A 15,913-nucleotide genomic window follows, 5' to 3' on the forward strand; every position below is an offset into this window, starting at 1 on the left:
GGAACCCCCATAAGGCTCTCAGCTGATTTCTCTACACAAACACTTCAGGCCAGAAGGGAGTGGCAAGATATATTCAAAGTCCTGAATGAAAAAAAAGATGCAGCCTAGGATACTCTATCCAGCAAGAGTATCCTTTACAATACAAGGAGAGAGAAAGAACTTCACAGACAAGCAAAAACTAAAAGAGTTTAGCAACACTAAACCCATGCTAAAAGAAATATTGACAGGTCTACTCTAAATAGAAAAGCAGCAGCATGCTACAAAAATGAGAAACTCGTAACTGGGAAGGAGATAACTGCCATGAATTACAAAAAGAATAAACACAAAATTGTAAACAAAGACATCTAAATCATTAAGAGTGGGAGAGGGAAGCAAGGAAAGCCACTGTGGAAAACCATATGGAGATTCCTCAAAAGTGTAGGAACAGACTTACTATATGACCCAGGAATCCCACTCCTGGGCATATATCCAGAAGGAATCCTACTTCAAAATGACACCTGTACCCCAATGTTCATAGCAGCATTATTTACAATAGCCAAGACATGGAAACAGACTAAATGTCCATCAACAGATGACTGAATAATGAAGAGGTGGTATATTTAAACAATGGAATACTATTCAGCCACAAAAACTGACAACATAACACCATTTGCAGCAACATGGATGTTCCTGGAGAATGTCATTCTAAGTGAAGTAAGCCAGAAAGAGAAAGAAAAATACCATATGAAATTGCTCATATGAGGAATATAAAAAACAAAACAAAACATACAGAACAGAAACAGACTCATAGACATAGAATACAAACTTGTGGTTGCCAAGGGGGCAGGGGGTGGGAAGGGATAGACTGGGATTTTAAAATGCAGAATAGATAAACAAGATTATACTATATAGCACAGGGAAATATATACAAGATCTTGTGGTAGCTCATAGAGAAAAAAATGTGACAATGAATATATATATGTTCATGTATAACTGAAAAATTGTGCTCTACACTAGAATTTGACACAACATTGTAAAATGACTATTACTCAATAAAAAAAAGTAAAAAAATAAAAATAAAAATAAAGAACACTGTAACTTCTAAAAAAAATAGTGTATTGGGAAAGGGGGTGGGGAGGAATAAATTGGGAGTTCAGGATTTGCAGATGTTCACTACTATATATAAAATAGACAGACAACAAGGTCCTACTGTATAGCACAGGGAACTGTATTCAATACCTTGTAATAGCCTATAATGAAAAAGAATATGAAAAGGAATGTATATATATGTAAAATTGCATCACTATGCTGTACACCAGAAACTAACACAACATTGTAAATTGACTCTACTTCAATTTAAAAACAAATTGAATCATTACATATTTGTTTAAGCCACTGTAGCATGAAAAATGCCCTATGACCAAATAAAGCAGAGAAGGGGATCCATGAGTACAGGACAAGGTTAGACAAAGAGAGACAAGATCAACTAGCACTGCTTCCCACTGGAAACTACTAACAGAAACTAAATGTGTGGGTAATGTGTTGGAATCGCTGAATTATTAAATGCAAATACTCAGGTTTGCATTAAGGAATTTCATGCATTTTGGCCTTTTCTCCTAGTTTACAAATTCTAATTTAAATTTTTACCTTCACTTTCCTTTGAGCAAATTTCAAATATCCTTGAAATGTACTCAAGTGCCTAAAATACAATATAGTTCCCTTTCATTTTTGTACAATAAAATGAACACATGTTTAATCTGTCTTTCCAATCCTCACATATTCTTTATTTTCATTAAAAGACAACAATTTTTACTTTAGAAAAAGCATATATACTTAAGGCCAGTTGTTTCATTCTGTCTAATGAAGCTGACTATAAATTCAGCAAATTACTGGGTCCTTTATATTTTGTAAAACAAAGAGATATTATTGAAGATATTTCTAAGACGAATCACTTATCATCATCAAAGCAAATGAAAACTCAAAGCTTTTCATCTAAAGTTTGTGAAGCTTGGAGGCCAAGTTAAAAGACAAAAATCTAACATACAGTTTGTTCACTGTCACAGAAAATATTTTGAAAAATAAAATTTGGAGATGTAAACTACGAAGTGTCTTCTCATTACCTAGTCATCCTCATCTATTCAACTACTCCATATCTGCAACACAAACCCAAATCATCCTACAGAGATTCCAAACCTGATTTTGAACCCACTTGAAAATACAGGCACCCAGTATATCTAATACCACACTCACATAGCCCCTAGGTCTTCTCTCCTCTTCCTGTATTCTGTCTTGCTGTGTGACAACCCCACCCACCCAAATGACTAACCCAGAAATCCAGGAGTCACATTAGCCTCTTCCCTCTGCCCCACCATGAACACTCAAGCACTACATCCCCACCATTTTGCCTAGAAACATCATGAGATCTGTCCAGCGGCAAGCTGGCAAAATGGCTCTCTGTGCAGAAAATAGACAATTAGAAGCATTAGAAGAAACTCTGACAAATCTAAACTTTGGAAAGCAATAAATCTGCTGGGCTAACAGTCGGGAGCAGGAGAAGAGGCTAAGTATAGAACTGGGGATACTCAGAGTATCTTGCTTCAAGCCCAGATGTTTTTCCTGGGTCACCACTTCAATGATTTACAGGGAAACCACAAGCAAATTCATTAAATGCTTCTTTCTATTTGTTTCGTCTATTCTCACTGAAAATTAAAAGTATTCACTTAGTTAGCTCTGCAAAAAATGTAAACATGTTAGTTGACATCTTTTCCCTGTTATGCCAATGTAGGTTTCAAAATATGTCATGATGTTTGCCTTTGAGATTTCTTTTTCTCCCCTCTTAACTCTTTTAGAACTGACAACAGAAAGGTTATCACAACCTCACACCCCCTTGGAATCTTTTCGTCATTACTCTACCAAGAGTATCCACTGTCTTGACTTCTAACATAATGGATCACGTATGCCTGATTTGGGACTTCAGATAAATGGAATTGTACAATTATGTAATTTTTTTTGGTCTGACATCTCTCACTCACCACAATGTCTGTGACCCATCCATGTTCTAGTACAGAAAAAGGCTGTTCTTTTTCACTGCCATGTACTACCCCATTGAATAAGTATACTAAAACTTATCCACTATAGTATTTATAGACATTTAAGCCATTTTCAGTTTGAGGTTATCACATTTAATGCTTCTAAGAATACTCTTACCCATGTCTTCAGGTGAAGATGTGTACACTCCTGAAGTAGAAATGCTAGGCATTATGCAAACTGTTATCTTTAATAGAGATCATCAAACTTCTCCCTGGAGAGATCGTACCATTCCTCTTACAAGTGTATGAGAATTCGGGTTGCTCCATTTTCTTACCTACATCTGAGAATTTTCTGTTTTCTGCATTGTAGCCATCCTGGTGAGCATAAAATACTATCCTGTTATGGTTTCATGGATTGACTGATTATTTCCTCACCAAATAAAAAATAATGAACCCATTTGCATATCTGAATAGCAGATTTTGTAAAGTGCTAACTTATGTTTCTTGCATATTTTTAAGCATTCTCTTTTTCTGACTGTTTTGTAGGAAAATTTTATATTGTTTGAAAAGAAGCCCTTTGGCAGACAAATGTGTTGCAAATGTCTTCCACTTTGTAGCTTACTTTTCACTTTCTCAGGAACGTTTTCTGATGAACAAAAGTTCTTAATGTAGTTCAACTAGTCAACTTTTTTCTTTCAAGCTTTTTGCGTCCTATTAAAGAAGTTTTGCCTATACCAGGGTCATGAAAATGTTGTCCTGTGCTTTCTTCTATAAGTATATTGCTGTAGCTTTTGAAAGGACCACACTTCATCTGTAGGCTTAGTTGTGGAGCAGACATTTTAATAAATAAGCACTAATAAATGCCAGAACTTTAGTCATTGTATGAATAGCCATGAAGCAGAGACAAAGAAAAATATTCTTTCTCTGGCTTTTCTTTGTGCAAAAATAAGAAGAAAAGCAGCCCTCGAAGAAGAGAGAGAAGCTTCACCTTTGAATATATTCAAATGATGTGATCCCAAAGTCCTTGCCAATCTTTCTCTCCCACAGAAACCTTCCAGAAATCTCCATGCACTGCTTCCCCAGAGGCTCACACTGCTTCCTCCAAAGGATGCTGAGGCATGTGTCTGGGAAGCTTCTGATTTATTAGGTGCCAAAGGTGAGAAAAGATAAGACCAAGAATGACTGTGACATCCCGGTCTTTGCTTGAAAGAAAAAAACAGCACTGTCTGACTAAATGAGCAACGCGATTTCCCACAAACTGCTGAGACACTCTCTCAGCTCTTTAAAGAAAGAGCATAAAGACTTTTAAAGGTGAACCAGTTACGTTATAACCAGAATATCCCGCTGCCCTGATTTTTTTTTTTTTTGCAGTGCAGACACCTTAAATAAATACAGGGAAAATGGATGACCCTGGAAATTACTTGGATCACTGAAAAACAGTCCCTGAAATAAACTACGGAGAATATTTTTCAAATGAGAGCATAAAAAAAATAATGAGAGAAGAGTCCTTGGCATGTCTTAGAATTCATACATCTTGGTTCAGTGATATATGGAATCTTTTTCCTACAAATGTGGCTGGTCCTGATTTTGCAGTTGGTTCCTTACAGATAAGGGTGACCCTTAGAATTTTCTTTCTTGCAGTCACATTTCAAAAAATGTTTACTTCCGCACTCTGAAAGCTGGTAATGTGGCCGAACGAGTCATCTACTTGTATTTGCAAGAAACGATGTGAGGCTATTATAAAGTGTGGAAGGGGAATTATTTGCCAGCAATAACATGAATACACTTAGTCCATGTATGATTGATGGCACTGTCCCACCGAGTGGGGAGGAGTCATGGGGAAACACACGTGGCTAGGCCCTGACCTGTGCGGTGGCGACGCTGGCTAATCACATGGTTGAGGGGAAATAACCATGGTCAGACAGTGCTCATACAGATACTAAATCAAACTTATTTTACCATCTTGGTGATGATGATGAAGGGGAAATGGTCCCCTGAATATAAGGAAAGTCATTAGCTACGTCATAAAAGCGAGACTATGCCTATGAACCACCTGACTTGAGGTCTCTATAAACAGCAGCACGAGCGGAAGGGACAACGAGGCTACACGAACAATCTCAGCATAAACAGACCTTAATCGCATGGTCCTTTGTTCTGCATGGTTTCAGCTTCTCTGTTAAACATTTTGTTCAGCTGGAAAAAGAACTCAGTAGCAAGACCTGCCTTGGTCTTGATTCTTGCTCAGAAGTGTTATCTCCAGGACATCGGTGCCAACCCCAAGGCAGCCCAGCCAGCTCCTCAGGCTGTGCCTGATAACAGTCGTCAAAGGGGACGGTCCCCGAATGCCAGCATCACGGTACTGGCCCCACCTGCTTTTTTTGTCTTCCATGGTGCTTTTTTACTTTAAACTTCACATAGTAGGAAATGGTGGGAGATGGTCTGATGGCTGTTATCTGTGTGCAAGACAGGCTATCTGGTCCTGAGTTCTGAGTATCTGGAATAAAAATCTTCACCTACCTACTAATGTGCAGTACTTACTTGGAAGCAAAGAGGAAAACCCCAGAAGCAAAGGCAAGACAGTCTCTCTGGTTTTCATCCATGATTCTCAAAATCAATTTTAAGTCTATTCTTTAGATGTCCTCTTTAACAAAAGGCATGCCTCTAAAAAAATACTGTCGATTTCCAAAGACAGGTTTACAATGGCCTTCAGTTTCCTGATTTTCTGAATTCCAAACATGGGTTGTGATTCTAAAACAGCTGTAATTTTAGTCAAGCATTAAACTCTTTGGTTTATTCTATTTCTCCCCTACCCCATCACACAGTAAACTCCATGAGTGGCAAGCATTGCAAGTGCCCTTCCTCAGCATTAGATCCCTGGGACTTAGCATGATATTAGCAAGACTAGGGTTATTACTCCAATTCAACGAACTAAAGAAAAAGCCCAAGGCTCAAACTGGTTCACTTCAGTAGCTGGCCAAGGCACAACTCGGACCTGAGCACAGCATTGTGATGCCAAATGAAAGCTCCCTCTCGTGTTTACTGCTTTCCTCACATTTATGTGACCGAGGAGCTACCACTTTCAGAAAACACATCTACTCCTATCCTTCATCCAGCCCTTAGTCATGCCTACAGACCGTCTTCATCAATTAATTAAAGGTGCATATTAAATCCTGCCATTCAAATAAATACATCAGCTCCATTTTTTTCCAAGTGTCAAAAACTGTTTCTCCATAACTACCCAATTACTGTCACTAGTTCCTATTTCAATTAAAATGCTTGCCCTCTAAATACAATTCTTTGAGGAGAAGCTGCAGAGAGCACATTATTGATGTTTAGGGTTTTTGCTTTTCTGTCTAATTGGTTTATTCTTCTTCAGCTTTAACCCAAATAAAAAGATAAAGATGTAAAACTCTAAATAAATGCTCTAATTCGCTTCTGCGCCCTCACACTGTTGGTCCCAAGGGAACAGGATGCTGCCTCTGAAACGAAAGACGATAACCTCAGGCAACCACAGCAGCTGAGAAGGGGCGGGTGCCCACGGGCCCCAGCCCCTGGTCGCCCTGGGACAGCTGTCATGGCACTAGGACAGAGAGGCCTGTCGGCTCCTCCCCACAGGCCCGCACCATGTGACTAGAGAAGAATCAGTGACTGAATTTTGTGTTGTTGTTGCACACGTAGAAACACTGGTTCCCGTGGGTTTCACAGGACTGGAACAATACAACATCCTCACTCGTAAGACGGGGGTCACCGATCAACGTGTGAACGTGCTTTCTCACCGGGACCCCCCAGCCCGGCTGGCCTGTACCCCTTTACGGTGTGGACCACCCATCGTCACAAACTCTTTCCCTGCACAGACCTACAACTCCCTTTCCACAGAGCTTTCCTCATGCTCCTGCTCACCACATGTCTCTCCTTTTCAGCTGTGTCTTTCCCCAGTACAAAGAGCCCAGTCTTTCCCCACTTTTCTATGGCCTAGAAGGTTCCCTGTTATTCCCAAGTTTTGCTACCAGGGAGAAGTAACATAACATTCTACGTATATTTGAGTTACTCGGCTAGAGCAGTAGCTAAGAGCTGCTGGAAATAATTTCTGGAATAAGAAATTCAACAACTCGTTAAAGCTTCAAGCATTACACTAGGCTGGACGGCCTCACACGGCGGGCCAGGTCAGGACCCACAAGGCCAAGGGGACAGCAGGAGCAGAGGGCACTTTCGGCTTCAAGCCTTCAGCCTCCATCCGCTCCTTGGAGATGCAGTGACCCACCAGGCCCATCAGCACAGCTGCGTGTGCACCACCAGCCATTCAAAACGCAACCAGTGTCTTCTTACACAGGGACTGGGAGGCAGGCTGGGCACTGGGTAGGCTGCCTCCTAGACTTCAGGAAGCCAAGGGCAGGCTCCCTAGTTAAATCCCACACGTGTCACAAGGAGGAGGAGTCAGTCCGTCCAGGGCTTGGGGTTCTGGATGGAGAGGTTGCCGTGGAGCACGCGTGGACCAATAGCTGACTTGAGTCTGTTTCTGATTTTAGGGACTGCGCTGGCCCCCCAAGCTTGTTCGATGGCATCCAAGTAGTATCACTGCGTCTAGATCACCAATCATTTCCTGCTCACCATCCACCTCTTTTTCTGCAGATTCTGCTCAACCTTCCAAAGAGGCAGCAGCTTTGTTTCCCCCTTCTGGTGCCCAACTACTTGACTTCTCAAAGCCTCTCACACCCTCCCAGGTCAGGGTCATGCAAGAGTCGTGTCTGTGTGCACAGGCTCATGGCTCAGCAAAAAACGTGCCATGTTTGCTTTGCGGATTAACAACAGGGGAACTGGAGGCACGCAGTGCAGTAGCTCTGCAGTGAGCTTAATAACATGGCCTTTGGTATCAGAACCCCAGAGAAATTCTGGTTCTACTCCTTGACATTTAGGTGACTTTAGGCAAATAAATGAATTGTGCTAAGCCTCCCTGAAAAGCAGCAATCAAACCTCCCTCGTGAGATGGTTTCTAGGATGCACTTTTTTTTTAATGCAGATTCCTGAGGGTACTCTAGAGGAGCCCAGATTATTGGGAGTTGAAACCAGGGTGTCTACATGTTCACTACACCAACCACTCAGTTCTTACACACAGACACATCTGACAACACACTGCAAATTCTGTGCAGCAATTCCTAACAGAAAGTACAGAGTATAGCTGAAAATCAGACTACCCCTGGGAGTTTTCTCTGCCCCTCCTTCAAAATACAAATGATCACTCCCATTTCTTGGACCAGGGAGTATCCCAAAATCTGTCCAGATTTCTGTTTGCACTTCAAGGTTCTAGATTTTTTCCCTTAATAAAGAGGGTACCCCATGAGTAAAAACAAAGTAGCCATTAATGAGTGGACATTAAGGACATGGCAACATCTTTATAATATTTCTGTGTGTCATCGAGTTTTAGGATGCATACAACCTGCATTCAACTACTGCTTCATGACCTCGCCCACCTCCTCTGGTATTGTGGGAACTGCTCAAGAGTAAGGCGGAGGCTGGTCCTAACTAGGTGACCTCAGTGGCCCTGGGTAGTGGAGAGGCCTGGCCTGGTGACGGTGGTCCAGTGCTTCGATCTGGGACCTGTCCTATGAAACCAACATCAGGGAATGAAGGCCCCTTGATGACGAATGGAGACGCTCCCCGAGTTGAGGGGAGGGAAGAGGGACAAGCATCTCAGGGAGCACAAGGAATCTTGGCTTCATCAGATGCCTCTCCCCCTGTGGGCACTGAAGCTGAGCCCTAATTTTAAAAAGAACGAAATAGGATAGTAATCAGAGGCCCCTGACACCTGCTCTGGCTGGAGGAGACCTCAGAGCCATCACTGAGCATGTCTGCTTTTGCATATACAGCAGCCGCACCATGAGGAGCAGCTGGGTGAGCCTCTAGGGCAAAGAAGAGAAAAGCACGAGGGATGGGCAGAGGAAGCAGGTGGGCAGAGTGGCAGGGAAACTGTCCTTAGGGACTATGAGTTTCTTTGCACCTAAAGCCAAAATGAAACACCTCATAAATTGAGTTAAAATAAATAATTATTGCTTGGCAGTTTTGTTGTAAAGAAAAGAAGCTCTACAAACACAGAGAAATGTATTTATAGCAAGTCAGCTCAGATAGATTTCTGAACATGATTTAACCTCTCTGCTCCCATAATAATATTTATTTATTGTTTTATCTCACCTCAATTAAATTTCAATGCAATATGGTTTTATACACATACATGCATATAAAATTTCTGGATAGACAATCGATTTTCAAACACCCATGGATTTAAAAGATGAGATAAAATTTGCAATCACAACAAAAGCATTATTAGCTTAGTTTTACCGAATCAGACTGAAGCATCATGTCTTATTGAACTAAAAGATGAGCAGCCTTCACGCTGTGGCAGGACTGACGGACAGTCCTCCACTGAGAAAATTCCTGAGTTCATTTCATCCCTGCGTCCCTCAGAGCTGAGCTGACGTCAGTTCTCTTGATGGCTTTCGCTTTCCTGCCTTGTCCCTTACTTCTAACTTTGGTAGATTATCTTGACACCGTGAAGTGTAAAAAGGCAGTTACATCTATTGAGATGTTTCTTTTTGACTTTCCCCTTTAATAACATGCTTAGAAATGTCTTCCTCAGCCCTCAGATGTACAGTCAACTCTATTTCATTTCAGAACACCTTCCAGTTCTGTGTTCTTTCCTTTACTTCACATTGCATTCCACACAGGCTCCCTCAGAGACCGCATCTCACTGCAGCATGAATCTACACACATAGCTGCTTTGAAAAACACTGCTAATTCCACTTCCCCTGTGGTTCAAGCAGACCTTGGCAGGGGTGGCATGTTCTGGCAGACATTCACCCAGTCCATCAGCAGGCCTGTATTGAGCAGCTACTCCCTAGAAAACACTGGGGAAGGGGAGAGGGGGACAGGGAAGGGATAACTGACTCAAGCCCTAGAGTGTGAAGGTCAACTCTAAGTGGGGAGGTAAAACAAGTATGTATGAAATGTTTTTAAAAATACATGTGTTGCGGGCTGATTATGTTGCCCCAAAAGAGATTTTTCCATTCCTAACCCCCTGGTATCTGTAAATGTGACCTTGTTTGGAAATCGTGGTTTACAGATATAATCAAATTAAGGTAAAATGGTGCTGGATTAGGATGGGTCCTAAATCCAATGACTGGTGTCCTTATGAGAGAAAGGAGAAGGCAACGTGGACACAGGGATACAAAGGAGACACACAGAGGGAAGGAGGTCCTGTAAAGATAGAAGCAGAGGTTCAATGATGCCGCCTCAAGCCAAGGACTGCCAAGAGCCGGCGGAGACAAGGGAGGGTGCCCCCAGAGCCCGCAGGGGGACAGAGGCCCTGCTGTCACCTTTGTTTTAAACTTCCTGCATCCAGAACTGTGAGGTAAGACATTTCTCTTGCTTTAAGACACCTAGCTTGTGTTACTTTGCTATGGTGGCCCTGAAAACCTAATACTGCATTCACCGTTCCTATCTGACAACTTGCCAAGTATTCTAAAGTTCTCCAAGGATGCATCTGAGTACTCCGGGCTGAGCTACTAACAGAATTTAGAGGACTTCCACATCTAGACGACAAGACAGATTGATACTTCATAACCCTCACTGCTTCAGACTCTTAAGAAAGATCAAATATAAAAATAGGAAATCCCAAAGAAAAATATATGAAAAATAATATAAAATAAACAGCTCTCTGAATCAGAAATGGAACAAGCATCCAGAACAGCTAGAGGCATTAACATCCCAGCTTGCTGGTCTCCAGGGATGAAAGCAGCTGGAGCTCCTTGCGAGGCAGATCCCTGGATCCAAGCACACAGCTGGAGACCGAGGCAGGTAAGAGGACTCCCACTGCCACCCTGGTACCCCAGTGTGGTGGGCAGAATAATGGCCTCCCAAAGATATCCACATCCTAATTCCTGAAACCTATGGATACACGACAATAAGTGGCAAAGGGGAATTAAAGATGCAGATGGAATTAAGATGGCTAATCAGCTGACTGTAAAATATGAACTATCTGGGTGGGACCAATGTAATAATAAGGGTCCTGAAAGGTACAAAAGCCAGTGTCAGAGTCAAGTGACATGAGAAGGACTTGCTCGGCACTGCTGGCTTTGAATGTGGAAGGGGTCACAAGAGAGTTAAGGGAAGACTCCACATGCAGGAAAGAGCAAGGAAATAGAAGCCCTGTCAACATCTTGATTTTAGTTTTGTGACAGGCATGTTGGACTTCTTCTGGTCCCAAGAACTGTAAAATGATCGATTTGTGTTGTCTTGAGCCAGTGAATGTGTTTGTGTTAACTTGTTACAGCAGCAACAGAATATGGGTACATCTTGCACTTACAAGTGCAGGACATAAGGAGGCTGGACACAACTGGGCCTGAGCTGTGGGTGAGCAGCAGCGCCAAGGAGGAGGAGACAGCAGTACAATCCCTGGCTCTCAGGATGGATCGTCTGTGCCTCCAACAGCTTGTGAAGCAGTAAGTGTGCATGGCCATTAACATAACTGGATTTAGACATGGGAATTCAAAGAGCCTAGAGGAGTCAGACAGACCAGACGAGAGGCACAGAAGAGAGGGAATGAGAGGGAAACAAAGCCAGAATAAAACAAAACAAAATTTCTTTGCAAGATATGCTTCCAAACCCAGATGCTAAAACCACATGGAGAAATTTAGCATGAAGACAGACAACCAAATACAACCAGGACTCTGAACAGGAATTCACTCTCGATGACATTCATTCTATAGAACTATCTGCCAAAACCTTTAAAATAAGTATTGAAATAGTTCAAAGTGCTAAAAGCACTTTTTAAATAAAAAAAAAAAAGATACTTGCTATGGACTGAGTGTTTGTATCTCCCCAAAATTCGTATGTTGAAACTCTTACCCCCAATGTGATGGTATTTGGAGATGCGGCTTTTGGGAGGTGATTAGTTCATGTCGGGGGAGCTCTCTTGATGGAATTAAAGAGATAGGAAAGGGAGTGTGGGATCTTCAGATACCAACTACGGCATATAAAATAGACAAGCAACAAGGTCCTACTGTATAGCAGAGGAAACTATATTTAATATCTTGTAATAGTCTACAATGAAAAGGTATATATACATATCTATATAATGTATAACTGAATCACTATGCTGTACACCAGAAATTAACCAACACGGTATATCAACTATACTTTAATAAAATTTTTTTAATTTAAAAATTAATAAATTAACTTAGTTATGGGAAGGAAAAAAAAAAAAGGAGATAGAAGAGAGCATGTTCCCTCCCTCTCTGCTCTCTACAGTGTGAGGGTACAAGGTAAGCCGGGAAGTGGGTCCTCACTAGACAGACACTTGATCTGGGACTTCCCAGCCTCCAGCGCTGTAAGAAATGTTTGTGGTTTATCTGTCCAGTCTATGGTAATTTGTTATAGCAGCCCAAACTGACTACAATCTAGAAGAAAAACCGACCAAGAATTGAAAAATGGTCCTTAATACGAAACATGAAAAGGATAAAATACACTCCAGTATGGTCAGACTTGAAAAGTAACTCTTGAAATGGAACCTGTCACAAAGAGCAGAACAGCAGAGACGCAACCCCTTAACATAAATCAATCAATAAGATGCGTATGTATGTAGGTACACATACCTCATATGTGGATAGTCTCTGTTTTTCATTTTGAGAAAAGCAAATAGGGCCCAAGATTGATAATTTCTCTGATAGCAAACATCTTCCATATACAACATACTGCTTACTCAAAGAGAGGTATTTGATCTGGGAGGCTGTAGTCATGATGGATCCTAAATTTCAAGTGTGTTAATTCTATCAGACGGCAAAGGAAACCCTGGGATTCTGAAAGTAAAAAGCCAGGAAAAGGCTCCTCTTCCTGGGCTTTCTGCTGTTCACCCCTTCGCTGAGACCTGAGCTGGCAGTACTTTCTCTTCTGACCAAATGGGAAGTGTGGGAGGGTGGGGAGTGAAGGAAAAAGAGACCAAAGGGAATAGGGATTCCAAAGGTAGGAAAAAATAGCATTCCAAAAATATTATCCAGCCACACTAGCAATACAAGCACAGATATTCATTCATTTAAAAGATTCCATTTTTTCTAGACAGCCAATTATGTCACGGCTTCTCTTGAGAACTCAATAAACAAATTATCTTGAAAAGAATTTTTCTTATTGAGTTCTGCAGCCTAATAAGGCATCAATGCCATCAGCACGCCCAGAGTTCTCACCCTGCCTCACAGGAGAGCATCTTGGACACACTCAGATAAATGAATTTTCTAATTCTGGCTCTGTCACCAGCTAATTTGGTTTCTTTGGATTAATGATGCCATGTCTAAAAACAATGTTAGGATTGGATTAGGTGTTTCCTTGCATCTCTTTGTGTTCTATAATTTTTATTATTCTCTTTCACAGTGATACTAAAATATCCAAAATCTCCAGTCTTCCCACGTATGATTCATACAATTAAAAACTGAGAAAGGATACACAGAATTCTCAAAATAAACTGCAATTAAAATAAGAGATTATTAATGTTCTCCCCAAATCACCCAATAGAATTCTCAAATAAGACAGGAGAAGGGTGAGTCTTCAATTGTTATTAATGACAGGGGAAAACACACCTGCAAGAAATTTTCCAAAACTGTAGAAATATGTTCTCAGCTATACATTATAAGGTATATAATGGAACAGGACGGCAAGTTTTCATTTGGGCTAAGTTTTAAATACGGTTCCATTGTTTCTCCTTAATCAATATGAACTGAAAAGAGATTCATCTAATTCACTTCAAGAACCTAGTAATGGATTTGAAAGGCCAATTCCAGGTCTCCCAGGCATTGAGTGAATAATAAAGCATGAATGGTCATCTGCCAGTGAGCCGAGGCATGAAATAAAACTGACTCACTGTAAAACTGAAAGCGTGCTCTAAGGTCACATGGACTCCTGAGACCACAGGTGGGTGGGCACAGAGCCGCTCAGGAGAAAAATCAGGACAAGTTCTCCACAGTTTCAAGAAAATGAGAAAAGAATATGAGATAACTGAGAATAAGATGGGTTAGTACTGGTAAATGAACTGTGGTCTTGAATACGATGCAATTATGGGCAATTAAATATGGTGGCTAAATGATGGGTGTATGGATTTTCTTACATCTAGTATTAAGACCACACAGCTTTGTACAGTCATTAAAATTACACTCATAGCCAGAAATGTATTTTCCACTTACTCATGTTACAACATAAATTATCCTGAAAGAGTGGCTTAAAATAGTAACAATGACTTACATAGTGTATGAACCTGGTACTGGCTGGAATCATCTGGAAAGGTCTTGCTCAGGTTCTTTCCATGGCCACAGGCAGATGCTGGTGGGGCCTGGGTTCACCTTAAAGGCTTCTCTAACCCCATGTCTGGTGCCTGGGCTGAGAAAACTTAAGGAGCTTGAGACTGGCATGTCTAGGGCTCTGGGGACCTCCTCCCTATGCAGTCACTCCAAGTGGCCTCTCCATGTGGCAGCTGCAGGGTAGCAAGACTTCTTACATGATGGCCACAAGAAAAAGCCATCAGATGCAGCCCAGCCTTTTCTAACCTAGTCTTGAGGGTCATGAAGAATCACTTCTGCCAAATTCCACTCAGGGAGCCAGTCACAGAGGTCCATCCAGGTCCATGGCAATAGACATCTCCCTCTTGCTGGACGTATGGCAAAGTCCTGGGAAAGCATTTGGGGTGGGAAATGCCATGGCAGCCATTTTTGGAAAATATAATCTGCCAAAAGCTGGTTGAGATAAGAAGACCCCAGTGCTCTTAAGGAATAATTTCTAATGTATTCGGAAAAAAGAAAGACTTGGGCATCGTTTTCTTTTGCTGTCATAATGAACTGCCACAAGTTCAGTGGCTTTATTACAACATCAATTTATTCTTTTGCAGTACTGGAGTTCAGAAATCTGTTATGGGTCTCTCCAGGCTTAAGTCAAGGTGACATCAGGGCTCTGTTCCCTTCCGGGAAGCTCTGGGGGAGAATTGGTCCTCTTGTTCAAACAGATGGTTGTCCAGAATTCATTCCCTTGCAGCTGTAGGACTGAGATCCCTGCTTCCTTGCTGGTTTCCAGCTGAGACCCATTCTCAGGTGCTAGAGGCCACCTGTGCTCCCTAGTTCAAGGCTCCTTTCCTCATCTTCAAAGCCAGCACCTCCCTTTCACACCTCATCTTCCTTTCTTCCAAGGCCGCTCCCTGACTCATCCTTGATGGAGAAATCCTCTGCTCACAAGAGAGCAGACTCAGTCCCCCTTGGAAATCCTGGATAATCTCCCTACCACAAGTTCCATCACCTAAATCACATTTAAAGAGTTCCTTTCCATTGAAGGTAACATAGTCTGGGGCCCAGGACTGGGCATCTTTGAGTACCGTAATTCTGCCTACCACAGACATAACGTGTTTGACTAAATAGAGATCATGGAAAAGGAATTTTAAAAATTTATGTTAAAAGTGCAATGATGCTACATATGATCCAGGAATTCCACTTCTGGGTATGTACCTGAAGGAAATGAAGCTATCTGCACCCTCATGTTCACTGCAGCATTATTCACAGCAGCCAAAATATGGAAACCATCTGCGGGTCCATCATGGATAAAGAAATGTGGGAGATTATATATGTAATATAATGTAGGTTATACACACACACACACACACACACACACACACATATATAATGACAAGATGGATGAACCTGGAGGGTATTATGTTAAGTGAAATAAGACAGACACAGAAAATACTGCACAATCACTCTTACACTTGGAACCTAAAAAACTCAAATGTACAGAAACAAAGAGAAGAAAGTGCTTGTCAGGGGTGGGCAGATAGGGAGATGCTGGTCAAAGGGCACATTGTAAGACGAGTAAATTCTGGGAATCTCACG

At 41.6% G+C, this 15,913-nt stretch overlaps 1 protein-coding gene across 1 annotated transcript in view; it reads right to left on the minus strand.

Moving 5' to 3' along the window:
- Positions 1-15,913, minus strand: part of LOC116281933 (uncharacterized) — a 207,957-nt gene that overhangs the window by 42,455 nt on the left and 149,589 nt on the right. The window lies entirely within an intron of this gene.

Source organism: Vicugna pacos, chromosome 9, assembly GCF_048564905.1.
Source record: "Vicugna pacos chromosome 9, VicPac4, whole genome shotgun sequence".
NCBI classification, from domain to species: Eukaryota; Metazoa; Chordata; class Mammalia; order Artiodactyla; family Camelidae; genus Vicugna; species Vicugna pacos.